The 26,775-nt window shown below is 39.6% G+C and overlaps 1 long non-coding RNA gene across 1 annotated transcript in view; it reads right to left on the bottom strand.

Moving 5' to 3' along the window:
- Positions 1–736: 736 nt before the first annotated feature.
- LOC122826715 overlaps positions 737–26,775 on the bottom strand; it is a 75,818-nt gene continuing 49,779 nt past the window's right edge. The window contains exon 4 of the long non-coding RNA XR_006369847.1: positions 737–1,256. This is a non-coding gene — a long non-coding RNA (uncharacterized LOC122826715). The remainder of the gene's footprint in view (positions 1,257–26,775) is intronic.

The raw sequence follows: 26,775 nt of genomic DNA on the forward strand, positions 1-26,775 counted from the left end.
ACAACCTGAAGTGGACAAATGAGTGGTCAGTGTACCATGCTAATGGGGTGTTATAGTGTACCATTTGCTCACTTGTGCTGGAAAAAAAAAAACTTTGTTAATCATAAATTTGCTGCTGGGTTGTTGATAAAGTTTATTTACGGCAATATTTTGGCACCACACTTTGTGATACCTCAGGTAACACTAATACATAAATGATCCCAGGATACTCAACTGCCAGTATTACGTAACCTTTTCTACTCTTCACACTCTATTGTCCAAATCTCCAAATAAGAAATGTGGTGTCATCTAAGAAAATAATCCTCTCTATTTTCTGAAGTTTTATCCTAGCTTTTCCTGTACAATATCAGTCTGCCTTTCATTTCTCAGAGAGAAGTGGCTTTTTTTCCTGCTCTTCTTAATTCCGGGTCACTATCTAAGAGACTCTTTAGAGTTACATAAGCAGTCATGGCCTCATATTCCCCCAAACTAAAGATAAGGTCATTAAAATTACACTAGCAGGTCAATTATGTGTTTATGATTAAGTTAATGTTCACTGACTTATTTACTCTGCTTTCAAATGCAACCCAGATCTCATGTAAATTCTCAAAGAAACTATAGCAGTACAGTTAAAGATAAAACAAGATTTTTGCTTGTTTTAAAGGTTTAGCCCATGATTTCTCATGCGCGCCCACACAATTTTACAAAAGTTAAACATTTAAAAGGGAAACCCATCCTTCCTTTGAATTTCTTCTCCCCTTTTTCTTAAACTCATATCATACTCTTCTAGTGCTCCCTTTCGTAAAAGCCAGATGAATCTCTAATGGAGTCAATGGGGACCCAACATTTACCACATCTGAGGCAAACAGGCAGGTCTCCTCTGCTTTCTGTACCACTGAGACTCTGTATGCTCAGCTCTCCATTAACACCTTCTCCAACAGCTTCTTCTGCACAAAGCCCTCAACGCTCCACCGTGTGCCCCACTGAGCCCTGCTAGCCAGTCCGAGTTTTCCACAGCTTTTCTTTGATGTGTGCCAGTGTTCAACATGCCGGCTTCTTTTGTCAAGGCACCGCTGAGACAATTGGTGCAGACAAAGATAACAGCTCACATTACGTTTGGGGAGGCTCCTTGCCAGTGAGGTTGTGGAAAGAAATGTAAAAAAGCTGCAGAAAGATGCTATTGGGTGTGACAGCAACCCATGATGTTCAGTTGGAGGACTACCCGCAAGGATGTGGGCTCTTCCTGGAGCATCCATCAACAGCTGTCCAAGAGGTGGCTTAAAAAAAAAAAGAGAAAAAAAAAAAAAAAAGACAACTTTACACATTTAAGAGAACTCTGCTTAACAATGGAAAGTGAATCTGACATTAACCCACTGTAGACAGAGTGGGGCTTTGCAAAACAGACAATGACCTTTAAAAGACAATATGCTAATAAATAGCCGCAGCGAGGGCCTCGGCACTCCAGACAAAGGGACCTTGGGAAACCGGCGGAGTTTTAATCAGGTGCAGCTCTTTCAAAAAGAGCCCGTGGCCACATAATTGATCCCAAAAGGTATGTCCCTACGCAGAACCTTGGGATGCCGTTCCATTACTATAAAGAACTAATAGCGCTCTTTGTTTTGCTCTCCGGGAGGACGGGGAGATTTAAAACTATTGTATATTCTTGCACTACAAAGGCCACAAATGGTAAGCATTTTAATGATGAAAATGTTTTGATCTCTTACACCTACTGAATATGGAAGGAGGGCCGGTATGTTCTTTTTGCCCCTCTGGTGACGATGCATAAGCAAACAGCTGGGGCCGAATAAATAAAAAATAAAAAAAAGAAGAAGAAAAAAAGTCATTTGAAAAGTCACTGAATCAGTGGCATTACAGATTCAGCTAGGAATAATTTTGTTTGTTTAAATGTGTGTGTTTAGGAGGGTGTGAAGGTGCCTACCAAAAGTCCCCTCACTGGATGAAACCGCTTTAGCTGCTCTCGCCATTTTGCCTTAAGTGGCAAGAGCAGATTAGAATTATATCAGCATTTCTGCATAATTTGCATTCTTGTGTGCACTTCATTACTTCAAGTATGCACAAATACAGGTTTATTCACACACTTTACCTCCAACCAACAGATTCAGTTTTGTACAATACACCAGAATAAAAGCAGTGTAAAGTATAAGGAAATATGGTATTTTAAACACACGGACATATATATATATATATATATATATATATATATATATATATATATATGTTTTAGCTAAATTCTTCGGAAGCATGCACTACTTTGTGTTTATCTATGACTTATGGCTCTATTAAAATAAATAGAATTGTGGTTTGACTAAGAAGAAACATGTTTTATTTATTTATTTTTTTTTTACAGGGCACTGCGACAAACAAACACGAACAGTTAAAAGCGCCAAAAGTTACGAGCAAAACTTACTTCACTTATGAAAGCTGCCATTGATTTAGCGATATAGTTGAGATAAATGTGCATTGAGCCTGCCAGTGGTTTCGGTGGCTGCCAGAACGCTGCTCCCCTTGTACAGTTAGCCAAAGCTTTTGTCTGCCACCACAATGTAAACACATGTGAACCCTTGGCAGGGGAAAACACGTCGTAGCTAAACTGTGGTTTATACTGATTACAGACTTGCAGATGCGGCGGATTCTGTTGGAGAAAAACAGAACATGAGTAGGAGGATCCTCCGACTTCCAAGTTGTCAGGTGAAACCGCAGAGGCCTGCTGCTGCCGCTGCTGGCTCTGGCTTACTTTGGCTCCGAATACGAAGCTGTGATCTCCTGTTTAGAGAAAGTGCCCAATTTCAATGCTCAGTTTAACAGTTTTGAGATGAAACTCCAGACAGAGGTGGTTTCTAAATTTGGTGTTTTGATACTGTGTGCATTACTGGAACCGAACACACCGTCTCTTGTCCAACTGGTGCATAGGGGTGGAAAAGAATATAATGCATATAATGGTTTTAAATGTTGCCCCCCCCCCCGCTCCCCTCACCTACCCTTCCAATGGGGTGGGAGTGATCTTTGGAAAACAAATCAGGTAATTGCATTACACTTTCCAGCCATGGAGGGATCATCTTTCCCAGCTGGATAAACACAACACACGCAGCGCAAACATCGACTTAAATGTGAAATATTATCCCGATCACAAGCGTGATACCCCAATTTACTCATTGCAAGTTCAGCATAAACATTAAGGCAAGAGCAACGCAGGAAATCAAAAGTATTTTTTAAGTGCACAGACCAAAGCCAGGGAGCGGGCTACGAGACATTAACTTTTTTGATTTGGAATAACATTCGAATGAATTAAATCAAATTACCTCCTCTAAAGAAAAGCAACTGCTCAGGCATGATCGCAGCTTAATTCATCCAACATGAATAAGTGGCATCCAGCCTAATGAATATCACATACCAAACATTTTCAACCACATCAGTGTTTCCCTAATTGTCAGAGAATTAATGGACAATGCAGGCTTTCTTGCAATTTCCAAATTACCAAACGTCCCCTTTAATTGTTGTATTGAAAATCCAAGGACGGATTCTTCCTGCAGTGTCTTCGCCACACTAGCACAACGCTTTGCCTGCAAACTATCCCATAAAATCCCATCGCTGCACTTAATTGTTCAATATGAAGCCAAAGCATCTGAGGTAATTCGAATGTCTTTCTCCGATGAATATGCGCAATTGTCCTTCTTCCCTATTCTAATTTAATGCCATCTCGGGAAGGTGATTGGCTCCGTGTTGCCACCACTGCCAACTGGGGTCAGCCTAACCATCAAGCGCCGTAATTGAGTAGTTAGTGGCAATTTTCTCCCTCTAATTTCCATCTGCGAAATCCGGGGCCGGCATGGCAAATAGCACATTACACAGGCACGATTGTGGCAAAAGTGTAATAACATCGTTTCCACAGTTTGAAAACTTCCCCTGAACAAATGAGAATCACCGGCGTACATGTCATTTTCGAGAAACTCCCTCCCTCTCCGGCGTGAACTCCTCCTTGATCCGTCGTGCGCGCACACACACACACACACGCAAACAACAGACAGAATAATGTGGCGATGTCCCATTAACATACAGATAATTAGCTCCAGAAACCCTGCCTTCCAATGCCCTAATCCCCCTGACAAAGCCTTTGACTGGGTTTATCGGAAAACACCATGTTGACGCAGATGCAGCCTCTTGAGGAGCCGTCTTGTTTGGCTTATTCACCATGACATGCTTCTATCAGAGCAGAGATGAAGGAGGCTGTGATTTATATGGGTGTAATCCATAACCAATGCCTCGTCTTGGTGTATTCTCTGAACAGAGGGGGAAAAAAGCCTGGGTGGAGTTGTAAACTAATGGAGCAGCAGGTTTCAACACTTTTGGGCTGAGAGATTTATGGCAATCGTAAAGCTTTGTCAGGGACAAAGAAAAGTGGCACCAGAAGATTTGTGTGCAATAGCTTAGCTATTACACTTTTATTTTAATTCACAATGCAAAAACACGTTGACTCCTACAACTCAACACAAAGGAACGTACACAGGGAAAGAAAGTTTCGACTGTGTCAGAGTTTTTCCTAACTGGACAAAATTCTAATGAAGCCATTACCATAAAATCTGTACCAGATGTCGAAAGCAACCCAAATAATCTTTGCAACACAAAAATTCCATAAATTATGTTAAGTGAAATGATGTGAAACCACGCTGGGATTAGGTTTTGAACACAATATTTACCCAAACTTAGTACAAATGCATTCTTGGTTATATCATATTTCTTACATTTTAGATAGATCATCTTTAATTTATGCTTTAATTACATGAAATCTTTCAGCAGTAAATGATGAAAAATAGCCCGATAACAAAATGCTCCCACCTTCAAACCCATCTGTTGATACAGTGTGTTTGGGATGATGCACAGTGCTGCTGCTCCTCTAAACTAGTGTGTGCAAAGAAATCCAAAACATTTAACTGGTTTCAAATGGCTAAACTACATTCCTACCCAATGGTTGTCAAAATGACCAGCAAGGACTTGATTTCTTGATGTCTTTAAATAGTCTTTAAATGAGCTTTAAATTACTTTATCTTCAGGAGTGGTTAGCCTTTGCTGCATGATATAGATTGTTATTGTTATTTTTGTTTCCTCCGTCTGATCATGGTTGCTTTATGATGAAATTTTCTTTCCACTTCCAGACTGTGGCTCCAACAGTGCTGACTAGAGCATTGGGTTTAGAAATATGTATATTTCTGTGGATGAAGTGGATTGTTCTTGATATATGGTGTAGCCCTAGAAGAAGCATATTTAAAGAGAACAACATTGTTGCATTTAATGCTTATTTCACATGGTATTTTAGGTGACTGTCTGGGCTTTATTTAAATTCTAAGGGCCTTACTTTGGAAAAAATGAAGGAAATTAAGAAAGTGTTATCTGGAGCAATGCATTAAGTCCTGCAGACTTAACATAAATTCAATTTTATAACTCCCTGCTTTTCCCTCATCTCTTCCCTCCCTCCCTCTCACTCTTTTTCTTTTTTTTAAAAAAACCCCAAAACATTTTGTAATTACTCAGACACACTACATCAAAAAGCGAAGTAATAAGGGTTCTAATTTAATCTGGTCACACAAGTCATTTTCATAAACTTCTGCCTCTACACACTTAATGTGCATTTCATTTATTATTGATCATGGCTTGATGATGTGGTAATGACAACAGCATTCTCTTTTTTCGTTCAATGTAGACCTTGTGATTCAGGGTTTTCATTACAGGCAGCACACCAGGCCTCGGGATTATCAAGGGCAAACAAAAGATAATTAGCATGAAGAGGGGCGCGGGATGTTTATCCCCACCTGGTGCGGCACCAGCACAACCATCGCCAGCAACCACTCTTCCACAAAACGGCCCTGAGTCTTTGTGCACATGGTATGCCTCCCCTGTCTGTCAAACAATATCACCACTGAGACATCCCCCGCCGCTTCTTTCAATCTATCTCCTCACCATTTTTAATTTGGCTGGAGGGCGGTCAAGATTGGACGGGATCCTCCTCCAGGTCAAATTTGTTTGAAATGGAGACTAAGAACATAATGATTTCATTGCACAAGATGTTTTGAGTAGATGAAAACTAGAAGTGGCCTCATTATAGTTTTAATTCGTAGGAACCAAATTGGTTGAGTTGAATGATGGCTGATTACTGTAAGCGTTCTGTTTTTTTGGAGCAGAAGTTGCCAAAGGAAGGTAGGAGGGATAATTTCACAATAACAGAAGCTGGATTATTTTCGCAAAATGAATAAAGGATGTCCCCCCACCCCCAAGAAAACTTTGAATGGAGGCACTCCAAACAAAAATAAATCACTACATAAAACTAATATTTATGGATACAGGCAAAAAAAAGTTATAGTAAGTTATCCTTACTTCTGTGGTTTAGACAACCAATATCCTCATGTTATTGGAAAAGTTTTGAACATTAAGACTTGGTCACATTACAGTTGTAAGTTTCTCTGTATTATATGCAGAGACGAACATGAAACGCACACACACACACACACGCACACACACACACACCATCCACTATGCTGTGTTGATCATAGAAACAGTCAAGAAGCTTATGACAATCTACAGAGATGGCTCAGGTTAGGGAATCTATTGACAAATCAGCTGTTAGTTATGCACTCCACAAGCAGAGGTTTACCTGCCAGCAGGACAACAGCCCAAAACACACAACCAGAGGTAAAATGGAATATTTTGGATCGAGGCATTTTCATGAATTCAAATGCCCCAGTCAAAATCCAGACGTAAATCCAGCCGACTTAAAAACCGGTGTTCACAGATGCTCTTCATCCACTCTTGAGCTGTTGTACAGAGAATAATGGGCCAAGATTTCACTCTCCAGATGGGTGATGCTTGTGCAGAAAATATTTTTTTATATATGCCTTTGTCCTTGTGCCTTACTGGACGGACCATAACATAGATACTCCCAGAAAGACCTGAAGCTGCAACCACAGCAAAAGGGGCAGAATAAGAAATTCAAGCCACACTTTCTAGACATTAAGTTGCCAAAACTTCTAAAAATAATACGCCATCTTCATCTAGACTCCTTTGCTCTCATACACACACAAATAATAGTGATTGATAAAATGCCACTAAAGTGAGACTATATTGATATTTTGCAGGTACTGCATACAAACATTTCTCCTTCTCCACTGACCACACCCGTTTTGTCCCACCTCATAACCAGAGACTCACTGTAGTCTGTGACTGACTACTGAGAGTGAAAGCCTGGGATTTTTATTAAGGAGTAGGGACAGCATTCATTTTTTAAAACCTCCTCAATAAAATATCATACGGTCGCTCCACATTCCTCAGAATTATAATGACATGAATATTTAAATTTAAATGCATTCTGAGCATGCCGGTTTTCTCTTCTTCACTACGGCATCAGATCTCATTTTCTACTTAAGCTCCTCCATCATGTTTATGCATATCCACATGCATGATACATATCTCTTCTTCTTTTTTTTTTTAAAGCTCCTTAATGCAGTCCTGATAATTTTGCTTGACTTTAATGGGGAATGACTCCTCATTGGCAAGCTTTTCTCTTTAAGACAAAAATAAAAAAATATGATCAAATGCCCCTTTCATGTGGAACAGAGGCTGTTTTTGAAACTTCCCACTGCCTCTTCGTCTCTGTTGCCTCAGCTGCGAGTAAATAGATCAAAAAAAAAAGAAAAAAAAAAGGAGGTGCAACTTCATATTCTAGTTGTGAAGCATTCTGTAATTGGACACATTTAATTGATATCCCTCAAGCCCATAATTATAATGCAAAAAGGGCGAGAAGGAAACGCATTCCCCTTATCACAGCCGTGCTATTTCGCTTCATTTTTTAATGAATGAATAGTCGATGAAAAAATATGTCGCAAAAAAAAAAAAAAATGGGAGAGAGGTAAAGTTTTGAATGCATTTTAGTTAAAGAATGGCAAGCGGTGATTGATACCTCTACTGTCTCTCATTATGGTGGATAACAGAGCCCTTATGAGGCTGGAGTGGACCCTTGTGAGTTCCGCTCTCGGGGAGCTCCTACTCTGATCTCTCCTCCTCCCTGACAAGGAGCTATCACTTCCTTCCTTGATGGAGAGGGAATGGAAAAGATAAGACTTAGTCATCTTCAATATGTCTTTTTGTAACGCACTGTATATGGAAGGCTCTTGTTGGGCTCAGATAGCTGCTTGATTAAAGCAGACATTAAAGACTTTTTAACTGTCAATTCTGAGGTCTTATTTCTTGGATCTTGGATGCTCCAGTGCGGCATGAAAGCAAGAAATTCCAATTCACATTGCATGAATTGGGACCTGTTTGGGAGATACCTTTTATTAACATAATGGTGGTGCGCACTGCAAAAGTATTCATACCGCTGGTAGTCACGCATATTGTTGCATTACAACTTGAAATTTTAAGATATGTGTTTTAGTTGGCAACAAATCAACTCAAAATAGTAAATTTTTTTCAAAATTAGGATTCACGATTGCACTCTTTGAAGCCATGAAGTTTGCCTTTAAATTCAGATGGATGAATTTATATTTATCAGCGTAAATAGTAGCACAATTACTTCTGTTTTTGTCTTAAAAATTATGTTTTACTACTATGTGTTGGTCTATTTTTTTAAAAAACAACTGCAATAAATGGAAGTAGGAGGGTGTTTTTAAGGGGTGTCGACACTACAGAACATGAAATTGACTCTATTCTAGCTCCTCTAATATTTCATCCTTCCTTCTAGCAGTCTGTTGAGCTGAAGAGTTCCCACCCCAAAAGAAGACTTTTTTCCACCTATCGGTGCTCGTCCTGCTCATGGCTGTCACAGTTGAGTGAGATAAGGAAAGATGGCGAGGTTAAAATTATGAACGAGGCAGCTACAGGATTCAGTCAGAGCCGTCTCGCACACAGAACGCAGGAGACCAATGATTAAACGTACCCAGACGAACAACTGTGTCTGGACTTCATTCGCACTATTCCCCTTTCCCGGTGACAAATCTCTTTCTTTTCCCTTTCGTTTCTCCAAAAATTACACTGCACAACGACAAGTAACCTAGATGGAATGCGGAGGTGAGGACGGCTGGTGCCGCAGCGCTCTGCAACTGTCAGCTTTTGCTGATGAAGGTGGAGAAAGAGAGAGAGAGGAAAAAAATTCTAATCTGAGAAGGCAGCGAGAGGAAAACACGACACAAATGGGATTTTATTTATTTTTTCATTCTTCTCCCCCCTCGGGTTTTTGCAGGTGGATCATCGCACGGCCTCTATAGGGAGCTAAGCGTGATGACAAGAGGCTAAAGAGAGCCGAGCAAGACCAAAGAGACGGGATCAATTTCAATCCTCTTGATCCCATGACCCCACAGCCCAGCATCTCCCAGGGAGTACCAGCAGAGTGCACCAAGGCTGGGCGACTTTGAAGTTTTGTCTGGGAGGCTGGGTACTGTAGATCAGGCTAAGGACTGGAAAATATAGCTGTGTGTGTGTGTTTGTCGGTGTGTGTGCTTGTGTGCCCCCACCCCCTGCTGTGTGTTTGTGCCTGTGGAGAGGAACAGGAGGGTTTGAGCTAAATGACAGTAACATGGTCACATCCATGGATGAAATGGGAGACAGAGGCAGATGGGGGTACTTGGCATTTCCTGCGCCAGCTTATTTGTTGGCGCCTAATGAGCTCTCGGACTCCATTAATGAGAGGACTGAATCCATTATCATCATCATTTCAAAAGGAGTCCCTGGCTCTAAACAGCTCCCCACATTAGCAGGACTTACCCTTGTTGCGCCATTTGATCAGTAGAGACAGCGGGGGTGTCGATGCACACACACACACACACACACACGCACGCACACGCATGCATCCACGTGCAAACAAACCCTTTCCTCGTTAACATGGGTGACCCTTTAAGCCGCCTTCATGCGGCCATGCAGGAGCACATAAAGTGAATATAAATAAAACAGAATCACATGCAGCACTTTCAGCCAGGTGTGAACTGAAAAGTTGTCAGGCTTGATGCAAAATATCTAATATTTAAAAAATAAACATAGATGGAATAATAAAACAAGTATATCCATGAACCCCTTTGTTTAGGGTGATTCCAACCGTTCAAAGAGTTAAAAATCACTCTCTTATCAGTAGGATACTGTTTACGGTGACTCTGGGATATCTTCTTCTTGCTTTCCGTCCTACTTGAGTGGTTAAGATCAAACAACTGTTATGGAGAGACAAAGAAAGCCGAAAGCAAAAGTAGTTTTTGAATAATCATTTCCAACCGAGCCATTTGGGGAAATGTGCTAAAGTCAATTAAAAGAAACCTCTGACTATATGAAGGTTGCAAGATCATTCCTAAATCAAAAATAAATTTAAGAACAAATGTAAAATGGGGATAGGAGTATATCAGAAAAGATGAAAGACAAACACCTGTGCAAAAATTACAAAAGAGGCAGTTGTCTTAAATGTCTTTACAATATAAGTTCTGATATCTGAAAATAAAACATGAACTAAACAAAAGTAGTAATAAGTGGTGTTAAGGGTGACGTTTAAAACCAACGCCCAGTTTGAAAAACTTTGAAGAAATCTTGTATTAGAACTTTTTTGTTTACTTTAAATGGGGTAAAGAGACTAAAACTTTTTTTTAAAAAGTGTTTCAAAATCAAGACCGGGAAAAGACGAAACAGAACGAGAGAACGGTGGAAAAAAAGTGACAGTAGCATTAAATAGGCTGCTCCTTTAGGAGCATTGGAAAAAAAAAAAAAAAAAAGGGTCCGATTCATAAATAAACACAGAATACACAGTGATATAATGATATGTGAGCAGAGGGGGACAGATCCCATATCCATCGACTTCACCACCTTTTCCAGCAACATCAAAGGACCAATTAAGGTCCCAGTGAAGCTGGCCGTCACGGCTGCAGCGGAGGTCCTGTCACTGTTAGCCTGCCCTCGGTGCCGCTGTCTCTGTTTTCAACCTCGCTGCTGACACTAGTGACAAGGACCCCTTACTGAACCCGCCTGCCTGCCCGCCTGTCTGCCTCAATTCAGGTTACCCGATATATACATTTCTTTTCCCGTCTTAGTCGCTGCTTTATCGTTTGACTTCTTCCTTTCACCATCTTGCTTACTTTTCGTCTCCTCTATGGTTTTTCCTCCCTTTCTGATTTTGTAGTTGGACAGTATTTCTCCCTTTGGGTTCGACTGTTGCAAGCGGCGCCCCTAAATAGTCCAAAACAAGAGATGGCAAACAAGTCCCCTGAGCATTGCTCTGAAATAAAGGAAGAAGGAAAGACAGGAAGAAACAAGGAAAGAAAGAAACACAAACCCCTGACTCTCTCAGCTTGATAACTTCTTCATTGCACCGTTCACCCTCCCATGTCCTCCTCTTGTAACTTTTGAATTACTGAAACGTTAACGTGCTTTTGCTGCCTTTGATATTTAAGACAAAAGGGTACAGATGTGCAGGCTGCACACATGCAGAAACAGGGCCAAGTGGAAATGGGGAAAGGAGTTTTAATCTCGCTTGTCATGCTCCAAAGAGTTCCTCCTCCCTGTGTTATTTTTTTTCCTTTCTCCCCTTTGAATCTCTTTGGTTCATCCTCCGCCTACCTCTCTGCCCTTTTCCGCTCGCAATTCCCAACATTTACGAACGGCCCGCCGCTGAAGGCTGGGCAACAGTTAATGAGAGGGTGTTTTCAATCCACTGCTCACATTGTGGCTCCTGCAGTTAATTTCATCTTAGAAACAAAACCCATAATAGAAAGAATTACAGTTCTGTAACAGAAGAGAAGAGGGGCGAGTGGGACTTGTATGAAGATATTAACCGTCTGAACGGATGTAGATCAAATAAAAGGGGGTATGCTCGATGAAATTGACTGGTGACCGAAATGTGACAATTTTAGCCTCACCAATAGGTTGGAAATTGCAAAAAAAAAAAAAGAAAAAAGATCTTTTCCTGATCAGGGAACGCATATCAACATCAAAATATCAAGCAAGTACTCTTCAGTGTGGAAGTCAATACTGAAGGAAGACGACTCAATGTTAGCTACTTAGAGATCCAGATGACGTATAAAACCCCAAGAAAAACCTAAAATGATTGGTTCACAGTTTAGAGCACCTAAATGCTGAGAACAGGAACTCTGCGTTTAGTGAGTGCCACAACTTTCACTTAGTTATGGTTCGTGAAAGTATGCAGTAAGTTGATTTTTCATATTCCCTAGGGCAAAGTAGTACAAATGGTAAATCCCAGTTCTGACCTAATAAAATCCAAACTCTATTGTATTGGAAAAATTCTTAACTATGTAACTTTGTTTTTATTTGTACAAACACATTTAAGTGGCACATCTGTCCAGGCCTTCATGGTACTTTACAACAATATGTTTGGAGCTGGTGAAATCAGCTGAAAGAGCAGAGACAGGTAAACATGTGGAAAAACACTGGTTTGAAGTAAGACACTAATTGTATGGTCAATTTCTTTTACCATGAAATTATGCAATTTGGATTTACAAAAATAAGTTGGTTTAACTGAAACATGTCAATTTAAAAAAACCAAAAACACCTTTCAGTAAAAAGTTTTCGCACTGGGATGAATGAAGATTAGTGTATTTCGCAAAACTGCAATAGACACTTTTTTCTCATCACACCAGTCATGTAATCAACCATGTACTACTAGAGGTTGAAAATACTAAGGAAACACGAGGTGGCGATAGGAGGGTGAAGGTGCTGCCTGATTTGTAATTACTTAATGTATGAACAAACTTATTCAAGTGGGATTTTACTGCATTTCTTATTTAATGGAAGCAACAATTGCATAATTGCACTTTTTTGACACTAGCAGAACATCTAAAAGGTTTTGGGCATATTAGTCATGGAAACACAGCTTCTGATGGTGACATCAGGATTTCCTGCTAAAGAGAAGAATCCCATGGTTTCATCAAGTGTGGAATGTGTGAAGGCCCTGAAACAACAAAGCAACCCCATAACATTACACTATCCAAGTCTCTTTTTTGGGAAAGGTGACATGGACCTCTGTGTTCTCTCTGGTCTGCAGTGTTTTTCGCATTGGAACTCTGCCATGGATTCCATTTTTGCCGATTGTTGAATCATGAACTCTGACCTTAACTGAGACAAGTGAGGCCTGCAGGTTTTTTGGGATCTTGGTTTTGGATGGAGTAAATTTGGTTCAAGGCAATCAATTATATTTCACATTGAGCAAAGACGATTTGGATAGCTTCATTGCCTTCATAGACAAAAATAATTTTTGGAAACTATTTTTATTTTTTCATCTGCATAGGTTTTCTTTGTGTGATATTTGCATGTCAAATTCTTTACAAATACTGCAGATTGTAGACCAGTCTCTGATCGGTGCATCGCTAAACAGCTTGCAGTTACAGAAAAATCATATGACTGACATTAAAAAAAAGTGATCTGGAAGCCTAATGGTGATAGACTGTGGTATGAAATTCCCCCTGGAGAAAATAATGATACCATGGCACAAAAGCAGCTCTGTTATTTCTTCCTTCTCTTGCCGCCTTTCATCCCAACACATGCACTCATCCTTCTCCCTCCTTTCCTGTGGTATCTTTCTAGTGCAGTGGCCTCCGTTTACCACCATAACCCAAATTAGCTGGGCAGGCGTTATCCTCTCTCATCGCTCGGTGCCACCGTTAGTAAAAAGGGTTTAAAAAAAAAAAAAAAAAGGCAGAATTTCCTCCCTGCCTCTGTGACAGCGCTATCTGACAGCGTTTTTACATCTCCCCAGCTCTCCCCTCACCACACTCCACTGTCAGACAAAGAAATTAATACCCCCAGTGACTGTGTTTTAATTAAGCAATTTCATGCAAATTACACATTTTAGATTGTCAAATAATATACTGCGCAAAATCGTAGGCAGGCTGATCTGATATGCATGGTGTGTTATTCTTCCAGGCACTGTGCATACATGGAAAATGAACAAAAATGCTAATTTCTAATCTATTATGCAAACAGTCGAGATACTGGCGTAGATTTGCACGCCTTCCTCGGATAAATACATCTCTTGAATTCTATGTATAGAGTGACGGGGTTTCTTAAGCAGCCCGAGCCATTGTTATTTATCCTATTTTGTCCTCGTTTCAATCGTATCTGCTCTTGCTTTTCGAGCAACGTCTGCTTGACGCTCTTTATTCTCGCATGCTGCAGGCTGCACAATTTGGATTACATAAATAAACAGATGCAGAACAAGGTTGCAGGTTTATCACCAAGCGCTTATTGACGGCGAATAATTGGGGGAGGATCAAAGTACAACTTGAAACGTGAACAAAAAAAAAAAGAGCCTATTTGAATTTTCTTTTTTTCTAGTGTAGTCTATGAAACATAGAGCTCGAGCTAATATTAGTAATCCACACGACTCTTCGTCATTTCCCATTAGCACGCTGAACTTATTTGAAATTCATTATAATCCACAAGCCTTTTAGTGCACTGGAATCAGTAATGATGACAAAATGAATATAACATTATACTTTATTACAGTCGACTTGATTTAATCTGGGGTTGCCGCCATATGAGAGTCCTCAGAAATACCCCTCTTGAAAACGGCGGGTGTCAAAAGTCAGCATGCGCAGGTACCCAGAGTCAAAAAGCAATCCTTATTAACTGAAAACTTGAGGAGGGGTCTTGCTGTTTCTTTGTGATTCAAATCCATTTAATCAAAGGTTTGTTTCTATATGCTGCCACTTAATAGTGTATATTACAGCATACAATGGAACTCCAATGAATTGCAATCCATTCGGCGTTCCATTTCCCTTTCTCTTCTAAAGAGTAATGAAAGCAGGATAAGAGCAGGAGAAGGCGAGACTAATGGCAGGGTACGGGCAAATTGTTGACGTGCTTTCTGCATATTCAGAACAGTGTGCTATTTTTTTTTCCAATGACTGCAGATTTGTACAATAAATTAGGCTTTTTTTTTCTCCCTCTTCTTTCCCCATTGGTATAATAAAATCTGCATGAACAATAGGGAAACATGTTCACCGCAAAGTCTAAAACATTGTGGGGCAATTACAGTTGCTCTGAATTTTCCTGCTCAACATGAAGCTGCTCACTGGTGCCTCAACTGTGCACCCTCCCTTTCCCCACCCTGCTGTCAGACTCTTTCTACTTCATACCTTCTCCATCTCATTGAAGTCAACTAAAGGTCCAGATCACCAGAAAATGGCGACCTTGAAGCAGCTGCTCCAAACTCCAGCGGGTTTCTCCTGAGATTTGGTACAGTGGCCCAAGGTTTGTTGGCTTCAGGTTGCCAAGTAATATGTTGGAGAGAAAAGGACGGAGAGAAAAAAATTGCTGGAAAAGTTGGCTTGCAAAACCACTTGTGGACTTGCAAATGGATAAAATGAAGAAAGACGTGAAAAATTGTTGGTTTTGGAAATCTTTGTCAATTCTTGCTGTTTTGGTGATTTTTTTCTTTGTCCTCGACATCCATTTGTTATGTGTTATTTTCTCGTTCATCATAAATCCGTGTATACCTTGTGTTTCGTTTACTTTCATTCATGTTCTTGTTGTCACTATTGTAAAACATGCTTTTTGGTTTACATCGTTTTGCTTTTAATTGAGACACAGACACTACATTGTAATTTTTACAAATTTAACCAGTAATCTAAGTATTAAAAGTAAATCATTTTTAATCTTTTGTGAAATCTGGTTGAGCAGAAAAAACCCCACTGGAAGCGCAAGAGTCAGCTTTAGGTCTTGGAAGGTTTTTTTTGTTGGTTTTTTTAAAGACAGCCAGAGAACCGTTAGCAGAATGACTTAAGTGCCTTTTCCTGGCTATTGATGGTGATTAAAAGATTTGCTGTGTCATCTGATTGCAAAACTGCCAGATGCTGTATTGATTCCAGGTGGGCAGAGAGTTAAACGTACAGGGCGATTTGCACGGATGAAAACCAGGGCAGCAGTGATTCAACTGCATCAGTCAGGCAGTTAAAGTGCTGCCAGGGACAAAGCGAGATTAAGATTGAAATTCAAGTCAGTGGAACAGTGATCATCTCAGGACGACGCAATAGGATAAACATGGCGGTCCCAAGTCTCTCTTCCCATCTTGAATCTTTTGCAACCTCAGGTTTTCTTTCTGTTGTATTTAACGTCATCTATAGCTAAGCTTCCCCCGTTTCTACTGTAAGAAAGCATGACCATAGCTTGATCCTGGTCATGGTCATGTCCATGTTTCACTGAGCATGTGGTTTGTTCGTGCTAACGGGATGTTTTCGTTTTCAGAATTGCATAGAATTCCGGCAAAAAAAAAAAAAAGTTTAATTTGAAAACAGAATCTTCTTTCCCGTATCTATTATTTTTACTGTAACTAAGCATTAATCTGGCACTTTGAATTCTACAAAAACGCATCCCTTTTGCAAGACCTGGACACCCAACAAGGCTTTATAATATTTGCTTATACAGTAATCACTCCAATAAAATCAAATTGGGGAAAAAAAAAATAAATAAATGAGGCAACAGTTTCACAATGGCCTAAAAAGTGAGTAATGAGATCCACTCCTTGAGAGAAAAATAACTAAAGTTATTTGTCACATAGACGGCAAGACAAAATATCACAATGAGGCCTTGTTGTTGTCATGCAAATGCAAGTCAAGTGTGAAAAATGAGATCCCTTAAATCATCTTTGTTAAAAAAAGAGTCTCCATCCGAGCGGCACTCAAAGGCGTCAAGAGAGGGCAGGAAACTGGAAATCATTGCCTCATTTCCTCCTCCTCTTTCTTATACTACTTCATCATCATCATCGTTGGTTCTGTTACTGCTGAAAAAAAAATGAAAAAACAAAGTATGAAGTGCGAGTGGGGCCAACAACGGGCCTCCTTGTTTTGCTTGCTCATTAAGTCTGCCCAGGGGTAAAGCCAATTGATCTGCAATTCATTCTCACAAGCGTTAAATCGATGGGGAGGGAGACATGAAAAGCTCTGGGTTTTTATGACTTCAGTCAACGATTCCTGAAACGCTTTGTAACAGCAGATAATGGTAATCCGCCTTGGTTGTGACTCCATATGGCGAAATCAATGTAGTAAAAAAAAAAAGTACAGGAAGCCTAGGAGGAAGTTGATTTGAGAGAGAATAGTGGTGGTTGGTTTGTCCTCCTAAATCTAAATCCCTTTAAGACAAATGATGTCACTCACCAACCTCATCCACTTAAACGCAAACATGCAAACGACAGTTCGTCATCACTACACGTACAGTAGGAGGCACCCTGAGCAATCCATTATGATTCATTTCATATTGATTGACAAAGCAGCAACATAAAATAATTATAATTGATTCCAGATTAGACTCAACCTGCCATACAGAGGATCCTCCTCCTTTTTCCCTTCTTCTTCCTCTCTCTCCATTTCACTTACTGCCCAGAATCTGAATAGGGAGCTCGGGTAATTAGGTCATGCTGTTAAATTTTTAATGATCTCTGAAATCATATTCATGCTCACAGTGTGTCAGGTACACGTACAGCCAGCCCGGAGTGATACATCACCATTCTGTGACATGAACAGAAGGCCTTAGCCATTTAATTGTGTGACCTTTTCGACCGAGCGCCAAGTGAAGCCATCGGGAGGGAGAAGTATTTAGCGGGGAAAATGAGTGATTGGGTATTGGTAGGCTGAACAATGCACAAGCTTGTCATAATAAAGCAGATTCGCTCGTTTGGAGCGTGGGGGCGCGCATGTGTCCGGGCATGTTCAAGCAGATCTGTTTGCGGGGAAGAAGATGGGCTTTTATCTTTGGTTTTTCGTGTTCTGCCTTTACGAAGCCGCCGGGGGTCACAGTCAAGGTTGGGGCCAAAGGTCAAAAAGGGGTTAAACACTGAAAAAAGAAAAAAAAAATGGCTGGGATAATTTGCAGTGACAGACAGTCATCTTTTCTTCTAATTGAACACGTCAGAGAGAAGCAGAAAAACTCAGAGAATCAGAAAATGTTTTATTATATAGATTATATTTTACATTTAACAAGTATTGCACTGACTTGGAGGAGAAAAGTTAAATTTTTTTATGTTTTAATTGATGAAAATAGTGTATGATAATACACTATGGATAGAAAACAAACTTTTTCATTGAAGACATGTTTGCACAATAAAAAAAATCTACAAGTGTGGTGCACATTTGTATTCGACCTGCCTGAGTTAGTTCTGTTGAATCACTTTTTGCTGGACAGCTGCAGGTCTTTTGGGGTTTGTCTACCTACTTAGCATATCGAAAAGGGAAACCTCCCCCCCCACACTCTTCTTTGCAAAACATTTTGAGCTCAGTCAGATTGGACAGACAGTATCTGCAAACATCGGTTATAACCTCCTTCCACAAATCATCAACTGAATTTCAGTCTGAACTTTAACTCATTGAGATGCTTTGGTTATATGTTTAGTGTTGTAGTCCAAAAGGAAGGTCAACCCGTGCCCAGATATTCTTAGAGGTCTTATCACATTTTAAAGTTTCATCCATTTTCTTAATAAAAAAATCTTAAAATATCCTAACGTTTACTGTTGTGTCATGGTAAAATGACAAAAAAAATTAACTGAGCAGTACAAACTACAATTTTTATTTTATTTGTAAATGAAGTCAGATTAAAAAAAATCAGACCACATAAAACATGCCATTATTGCAATGTTTTAAAGTAATTGTGTAATATTTTTAGAGTGTCCGTGTTCATGTCCTACACTCCTACAAATCACCTAAAATGTACAATAAATCTCGTATGTGTAATGCATAAATGTTTGAAAACAGATGATGTAGCAGGAAGTAGTGCACTAATTTTAATTTATTGTGAGACCCAGAGTAAAATTTTGTTCCAAGCCCTAAAACAAGCTGGCATTGGTTATGCATTTACAAAAAAAATAAAAAAATAAACTTAAAAAATAAACAGTTAAAAGTTTATCACTTTTAATACTCTGGTACAAAAGTGGTTTAGTGCAATTGGATTAAAAATCCAGTGTGAGCCACATTTACCTCAGACTAATTTATCTAAGAGGACTATATGATGTCAGTCATTAAAAGCGTCCATTTATTCTCTATGCAAGCTTTAATGATTGTGCATTTTCCTGAAAAGACATACAGGGAGCTATATTTCACTACGTCACACATCTTAGGGTGAAATCGTACAATGCTGTTATCCATAAAGGTGAATAGCATTTAGCATTGCACTTGAGCTGTCCTGAGTGCTATTTTCATCTTTTAAAGAGACTTTTAACAGAGACTGCCTGAGCAAATTCAATAGCTGACCAGTACAAAAGAAAGAGAGAAACTAAAGCGGAATTGAGAAAAAGTACCTTTGCTCACCCCTCATATGTAAAATCCTTCATTAGGGAAAGATTGTCTCATCTTGCACCAGTTTCTGACAGTAAGGTGGGCTTGATCCTCCATAATTACCCCTCCCCTGGAAATGATTGCATCTCAAGTTTCCATACTGACATCTTTATTTGGACACAAGTAATCCGCTTTCTTGGCTGCGGCTGATACCTGGCTATAATCTGCCCAGTCAAGCAGCAAAGAATGGCAGCATGCTCAATCACTGCCGTGGCATGAAACACAAACAATGAAGCCTGAACTCCAGTAATTTAGTCGATCCAGGTTTTAGATGGGTTATGAAGCATGAATGCTTCCTTTGCCCCCCTCCCTCATCATTATTGGGGTTGCATGGAAGGCAGGGAGAATGCAAAGTAAATGGGAATAGGCTTGTCAGCCTGTTTAGAGTGATGCAAGACAAAATCCAGAGATTAGATTAAGCCTTGTGGTATACTTGTATTTAAAAGTGACAGGCCTGGACAGCATATACAGGGGATAAAAGAAAAAAAAAACAACTTGGCAAAATCCAAGCTCACACAATATGCTAAACAAGTATTCCATCTCTAAGAAAATCCCTTTTCTTGTAATTGTTCAATTGTCAGTTCTGATGTGGACTGCTTTGATTCAACATATAGTAAAACTCAAGATATTCACAACCAGCTACAACTACACATGCATAGTTTGAACCAATTTTTTTTTTCATAAGACAAGCACACCTGAAAGTAAAGACATCTGACTTATATTTCTATGTGAATTACCAGAAAAGTTTCTTTTTTTTTTCAATTATTTTTTTTTAAATTGAAACGTTCAAATACACTAAGATCCATATGCTTTTAAACAATTTAGCAGAGCTCAGATAATGAGATCATTGTAGTCCATGTTTTTGGAGGCACACACGTTGCTGTATTTTAAGGTAACACCTCAGACATCCTGCTTCCTTGAGTTACATTTCAGATTGTGATAATTGTGATTCATGAAAACGCCACTTTCATTCAGACAAACAATTATGTGGAAGTATAAACAGTATGGGATTACCCAGCAGTTTTTGAGTCCCAAGATAACTGTTTTTTCATAAAATGAATAATGATTCTGATATTGCCAAATTACTTACAATATGGCTTAAGACTACTAAAACAGTCAATATTTTGGTGAGACCATCACAAAGCCCTGGTCTCAGTCCCATAGAAACATTTTTCCAAGTGGGGGAAAAAAAATCTTCAAAGTTCACAGTTTTAAAACTGCAGCAAAAATGGTAAAATGACTTCATAACAATTACACACCAACTACATACCCAAAGGGAGAATTTGTGAACAAGCATCCTATGCCAAGATGTACAGTGGAGGCTAAATGATGATGTGGGCCGGTATGTCTTCCGTTGGCTCTGGAAATAGGTAATTTGAAAAACAAAAAGATCAAACACAAACTGCTCATATTTCAGTGACTTAATTACAGCATAAAGGAGTTTTGACATATTCATTGTCTTCCAACCATTCGAAGACAATCGCTATGGGAAAGTAATGATGGGCAGCTAGTGATGGGAATGCATTGAAAAGGAAAAATTCACAGAGTGAGAATGAGTCAGTAGAAGGTTAATTTGCGGCAGTTGCACAAGTTAAGCGGTAGTTGGTTAGATTTGGGGAGGATGGGAGGGATGTTGGGAGGATAAACAGCCAAGAAATTATGAAATAAGTACCAGAAACCGAGCAGCTGGGTAGAAAGCCATTAGGCACGATGCCACTAATATGACAAGGCAGTGGGTCTGGGTAAATAGTCTGTTTATTCATTTAGATATCATTCAGCTGGCTCATATAATCATGGTGAACAACTGCTGCTGCTGCTGCTGCTGCGGCGGAAGATGAAGGGGACAAATAACATGCAATGATCTAAAAACAATTTTGCGTGGCGCATTTAGTGTGCGAAATATCATTTGAAAGCAGGCTATTGTGACAGCTCTTGGCAGCCAAAGCAGAACTGATTTCATTTCCAGCCGCTGATTCCTCTAAACCAGATGGGACTAATGCAATCAGCTTTTCACAGCCTGTTTATGTATTTATGTATTTATCTATTTATATATCCAAGGGAGTTATGCTGGCTGTTTGGTTGTCATGTTTGCAGAATCCCCATTTGCTAATCAGGCTAAGCCTCTCCGTGTGAGCCGGGAGCAATAGAGAACTGAGCTTTCACTCGCTGGCTGAAAATGTGGAGTGAAAAGGAAATCAATATACTAATAAGACGGGGTGTCACGGTGTCAATGTGTGGATTTTTTTTGGGATTAAAAACGGATGTGGGTTTGAAGCTACAAATAGCCATGGAGCAGCAGAAAATCTGACTTTGATCAGAGCTTCCAAGATTCCTTAAAAATTAAATACAACTGAATGTCATTCAGATGTCATTTTTGTGGTAATTCAATTACAGTAAAATTCCCTTATGGATTGCAGTCACATTCTGTATATTTCTAGTGGGTTTTTTTTGTTTCTGTAATTTTGGATCAAAAGTTGAGTGGAGGGAAAAAGTGTGGGAGACAAGGTGCACATCTAACAGGGACAACGACAGCTTTGAGCACTCAAGAGATTGGGAGAAAAATCACAAAGCAGACACCTGAGGTTAGGAGTCACGTGGGAACGCTGAGGAAGATGGCAGCACGCTAAGAGAGCTCCGGAAACCGACAATTTCTTTCACATTTATCTGGAATATACACCTCTCAATCTACTCCGATATATATACCTCTGTCACGCTAAATCCTAAAGTCTTTTTAAGAAATCAGATATTAATAATTTACCGACGAAATGTCAAGCAACAACAGAGCTAACTTTTTCAAAGGTGCAACAACGAGAAGCAAGCTAGCAGCGAGGACCAGCCCCGCACCTGAAAGCACTTCTGCTAATCCGCCGACAGAATTAAGCTGCACTGGAGAGAAACATATCGACTTCAACCTCATGGAAGAAATACGGAAAATGAGTGCAACACTACAAACTGTTGCAGCAGATGTCTCGATTAAAGAAACAACAAAAGACCTTAAAGACTCCGTTGAAAATATTCTAATTAGGCTGGGCGAGGTTGAACAGCGGGTGTCCGACATTGAAGACACAAGTGCTCAAATGGAGAAATGTGTGGAGGTACGTGACAAGAAACTTGCGATTCTGTGGGAATGAGTCGAAGACCTGGAGAACTGCAGTCGGAGGAACAATGTGAGAATGGTGGGATTGAAAGAAGATAATGAAGAAAGAGGAAACATGCGTCAATATGTGGAAAGGATTATTGCGCAAGGGTTCGGCCTCACAGGCAGCGAGTTCGAGGTGGAGCGGGTCCACCGTTCCCTGGCGCCCAAACCAGATGTCAATAAATCACCCCGAACCATCCTGATACGGTTCTTACGCTCATCGGCCCGGGATAAGGTGCTACAGATAGCTAAAGAAAAGCGTGGACTGGAGTGGGAAGGCTGCAAATTGTCCTTTTTTGAGGACCTGTCGAAGGAGCTCGTGGAGAAAAGGAGAGCTTTCAACACTGCAAAGAAATACCTCCGGGAAATGGAGGTGAAAGACCGGCTGCTGTTCCCAGCAACGCTCATCTTCACATGGAAAGGAGAAAGGAAGACTTTCCGGGACAACTCAGAGGCTGAAAGGTTCCTGCAACAAGCTAAGTGAAAAACAAGTGTTATTATTTGAGGTGTATATTTCTTAAAAACGGTTTGTAAAATTTAGGTCGGTTGTGTATTTCGGAGTTCGGATGGTTGTGTTGACCAAGGACAAATTTCAACGCGTCTCACGGACCAAGTTTAAATAGAGGGGTTAAGGAAAGGACTATAAGCGGCAACATGTTCTGTGTTGCTATGCTTAGTTCTATGTTGTATTTCTTTTCTTTTTTTTGCACCAGGTCAGTGTATTTAAGTTTGCACATGTTGATAGTATTAGTTATTATGCTGTTGTGTATGAACCTCGTTAAGTGGCAGAACAAATCACGCAAAGGGTACCAAATAGCAAAAGATGTCTAAGGGATATATTAACATAATTTCATGGAATATTAATGGATGCGGGCACCCAATTAAAAGAGAAAAAGTTTTGACTTATCTAAAATCCAAAGGTGCTGATATTGTTTTCATCCAAGAATCACATATAATTGGGGACGAAGAAGCTTCTAAGTTCAAAAGAGGTTGGGTGGGTAAAGTGTACCATAGCTCATTTTCAAGCAAACGAAACGGTGTAATGATTCTTGTTAATAAAAACATAAGTTTTGTTAAGCTTAAACAACATAATGATAAGGAAGGGCGCCTCATATGTGTTGAAGCCTTGTTGAACGGAATTAGGACTGTCCTCTGTAACATTTATGCTCCCAATCAGGAAGAACCCGACTTCTTTCATGAAGTTAATAGCATAATAGGAAACACAGAGGGTCAGATTATTCTGGGGGGCGATTTCAACCAGGTGATGGATGGATTTATTGATAAAAGTACGCCAAGGGGGAAACCATTACCTAAGGACAGGGCTGCAATCCAAATGCTAGCACAGGACTGGAATCTGGTTGATATATGGAGACTAGTAAATCCACGAGAGAGAACAAGAAAGGAGAGGACGTTGGAGACTTAATACTATGCTACTTCAAAATGAGGTATTTAGTAACTCTATTCTGGAAGATCTTAATTTTTTTTTCCAAGTAAATATTGGCTCCACGGCTAATATAGCCTCTGTGTGGGAAGCGTCAAAAGCATACATACGGGGAAAATTTATTGCATATGCATCAAAAATTAAAAAAGAAAATAATGGGAAAGAAAAAACGCTGGAAAAAGAAATTTGTTTGTTTGAGAAAAAAATAGCACAGAATTACTCAAATCACCTATATCAAACACTTTGTAATCTTAAATGTCAGTTACACAAACTATATAATAAAAAAGCTGAATATGCTTTATTTAGACTTAAAATCAAATACTATGAAGGTGGAGAAAAAAGTGGAAAATTATTAGCGAGACAACTTAAACAGCAAGATAACTCTAGTAACATTCCTCTAAAAAAGATGGTAAAACATTTACTGCAGCTAAAGAAATAAATGGGATCTTTGAAGAGTTTTATAAAAAACTCTACACATCCTCTAACAAAACTGACACAGAGGAAATGAATGATTTTTTCTCATCATTGAAGTTGTCTACTATCTCCAATGAGAAAAGAGTAAAATTGGATTCCCCTATTACTTTAGAAGAAATTAAAATTACGATTTTGTCTATGAAATCTGGGAAATCGCCGGGCCTGGATGGCTTTCCAGTTGAATATTATAAGAAATATATTGACACCATTGCCCCATTATTGCATGATGTATATAGAGAAGCCTTTGAGTCAGGCTCGTTACCTGGTACTTTCAACGAGGCTCTCATATCACTTATTCCTAAAAAGGACAAAGATGTTTCAGATCCATCTAATTTCAGACCCATTAACCTCATAGGAGTAGATTGTAAAATATTAACCAAAATACTAGCATTGCGGTTAGAAAAAGTACTCCCAGATATTATAAATGAAGATCAGGTAGGCTTTATTAAGAACAGATCTGCAATCGACAATATGAGAAGACTTGCTCATCTAATACATTTGAATCATTCCAACATAATTTCTGTTGCGGCATTCTCTTTAGATGCTGAAAAAGCCTTCGACCGCGTGGAGTGGGGCTTTCTTAAAACAACACTTTTGAAATTTGGATTTGGTTCTACGTTCTGCAAATGGGTGGAAATATTATACTCTAAACCCAAGGCTGCAGTAATGACAAATGGTCAATTGTCCAAATTTTTTCATCTTTCCAGAGGGACAAGACAAGGCTGTGCCTTGTCCCCATTGCTCTTCACGCTGGTTGTAGAACCGTTGGCAGTTGCGATAAGAGCCAATCCAAGAATCAAAGGAATTCATGCAGGAGGTAAAGAGCACAAGTTGCTTATGTATGCGGATGACATCTTAGCCGTTATAGCAGATCCAACTGTCTCCGTTCCAGCTCTATTACAGTGTGTTGAATTATATTCAAAATTTTCAGGATATAAGATCAACTGGAACAAATCCGAGTGTATGCCCATATCACAAGCATGTCACTCAAATGATATTACACAATTTAACTTTAAATGGGTCCCCTCGGGTATGAAATATCTGGGTATACGACTTCACTCAAATTTAGAGGAAATAATGCTATTTAATATGGAACCGCTTCTTCAGAAAATTAAAACTAATCTTAATAAATGGGCAAAATTGAAACTCTCTTTATGGGGAAAGGTGAATGTAATAAAAATGGTGATAGCCCCATTGTTCAATTATGTGTTCATGATGGTGCCTGTTGATATCCCATCACAGGTATACAAACAATACGAGACTTGTGTTAAGGACTTCCTTTGGGACAAAAAGAAACCCAGAATTAGTAGTAAGAAAATGTGGTGCGCAAGGGACATAGGGGGTATGGCCCTCCCTAATGTAAGGCTATATAATCTCGCTTTTGAAATGTCTAGGTTGTTCAAATATTTTGTAAAGGGAGAAACAAAGCTGAGTTGGATGAGTACTGAAGAAGAATTAGTGAACCCTTTCAGACCAGTAGATGTCCTTTCTCATGGTAAAATGGATAATAGACAACCCTTTTCCACAAATCCAGTATTAGCACATTCTAAATTAGTATGGAAGGAGATGCATAAAATATGTAGGATGTCACATTTTAAACAGTTGTACTCTTCATTGTGGTTTAATCCATCCATTTGTATTGGAAAGAAAACTGTCTACTGGGAACAATGGCTGGTGAAGGGGATACACACTGTGGAGGGGGGGGGGCGGGGGGGGTTGGGAGAGGTTGTATAGATGTATGCCTTTAAAATAATAAAAACTTTAATAATCGAAAAATCACAAAGCGTTAACTGTTCCTGGAGTTTCCTTGTTGTCTCACACAATTAATTAGATGGTTGTGATGAAATATGGGAGGACCATGCTGTCCCTGGGACACGTCTACCTTCTTCTCTTCCTCGCAATGTTTTCCTTCTCAGCCCCTGAAGCAGTCAAACTTGTGGCGAAAAGAATATCAGTAAGTTTGTCACAATTTACTACATCCACTTACAGGCCTATTAGTAGTGATGCACTGTACCACTGCGCAACAAAATATTAAGGCTATATGAAATTTTCTGCTTGATTTGATGCATACACGTCTATCAAAATGTTTGAAGGGAAACAACTCTCCACAACTCTGAGCATGGTGCCGCTGTTAAGCTCGGCAAAAAGCGGAGAAAGAAGACGAGTGCACATTGCAACTTTCCGATTTGACATCTGAGGGCATCGAGGTCACTGTTTATGCAGAAGTGTGAGTATTTTTGACTATTTCCCTCTCATTACCCTCCCTGCCTTGCCTCCCCCGCTCATGGCTTTTAATTATTTACAGTTTTTAAGGAGGAAAAAAAAAAGAAAGAGAGAAATAAGTAGTCAAGCTTTTGGACATTCCTGATGCTGCACTGCACTTCTCCTCTGAAATATCATGCATATTTAAAGTTAATAAAGCACATTCCTTA

This window comes from Gambusia affinis, linkage group LG23, assembly GCF_019740435.1.
Source record: "Gambusia affinis linkage group LG23, SWU_Gaff_1.0, whole genome shotgun sequence".
Taxonomy (NCBI): Eukaryota; Metazoa; Chordata; class Actinopteri; order Cyprinodontiformes; family Poeciliidae; genus Gambusia; species Gambusia affinis.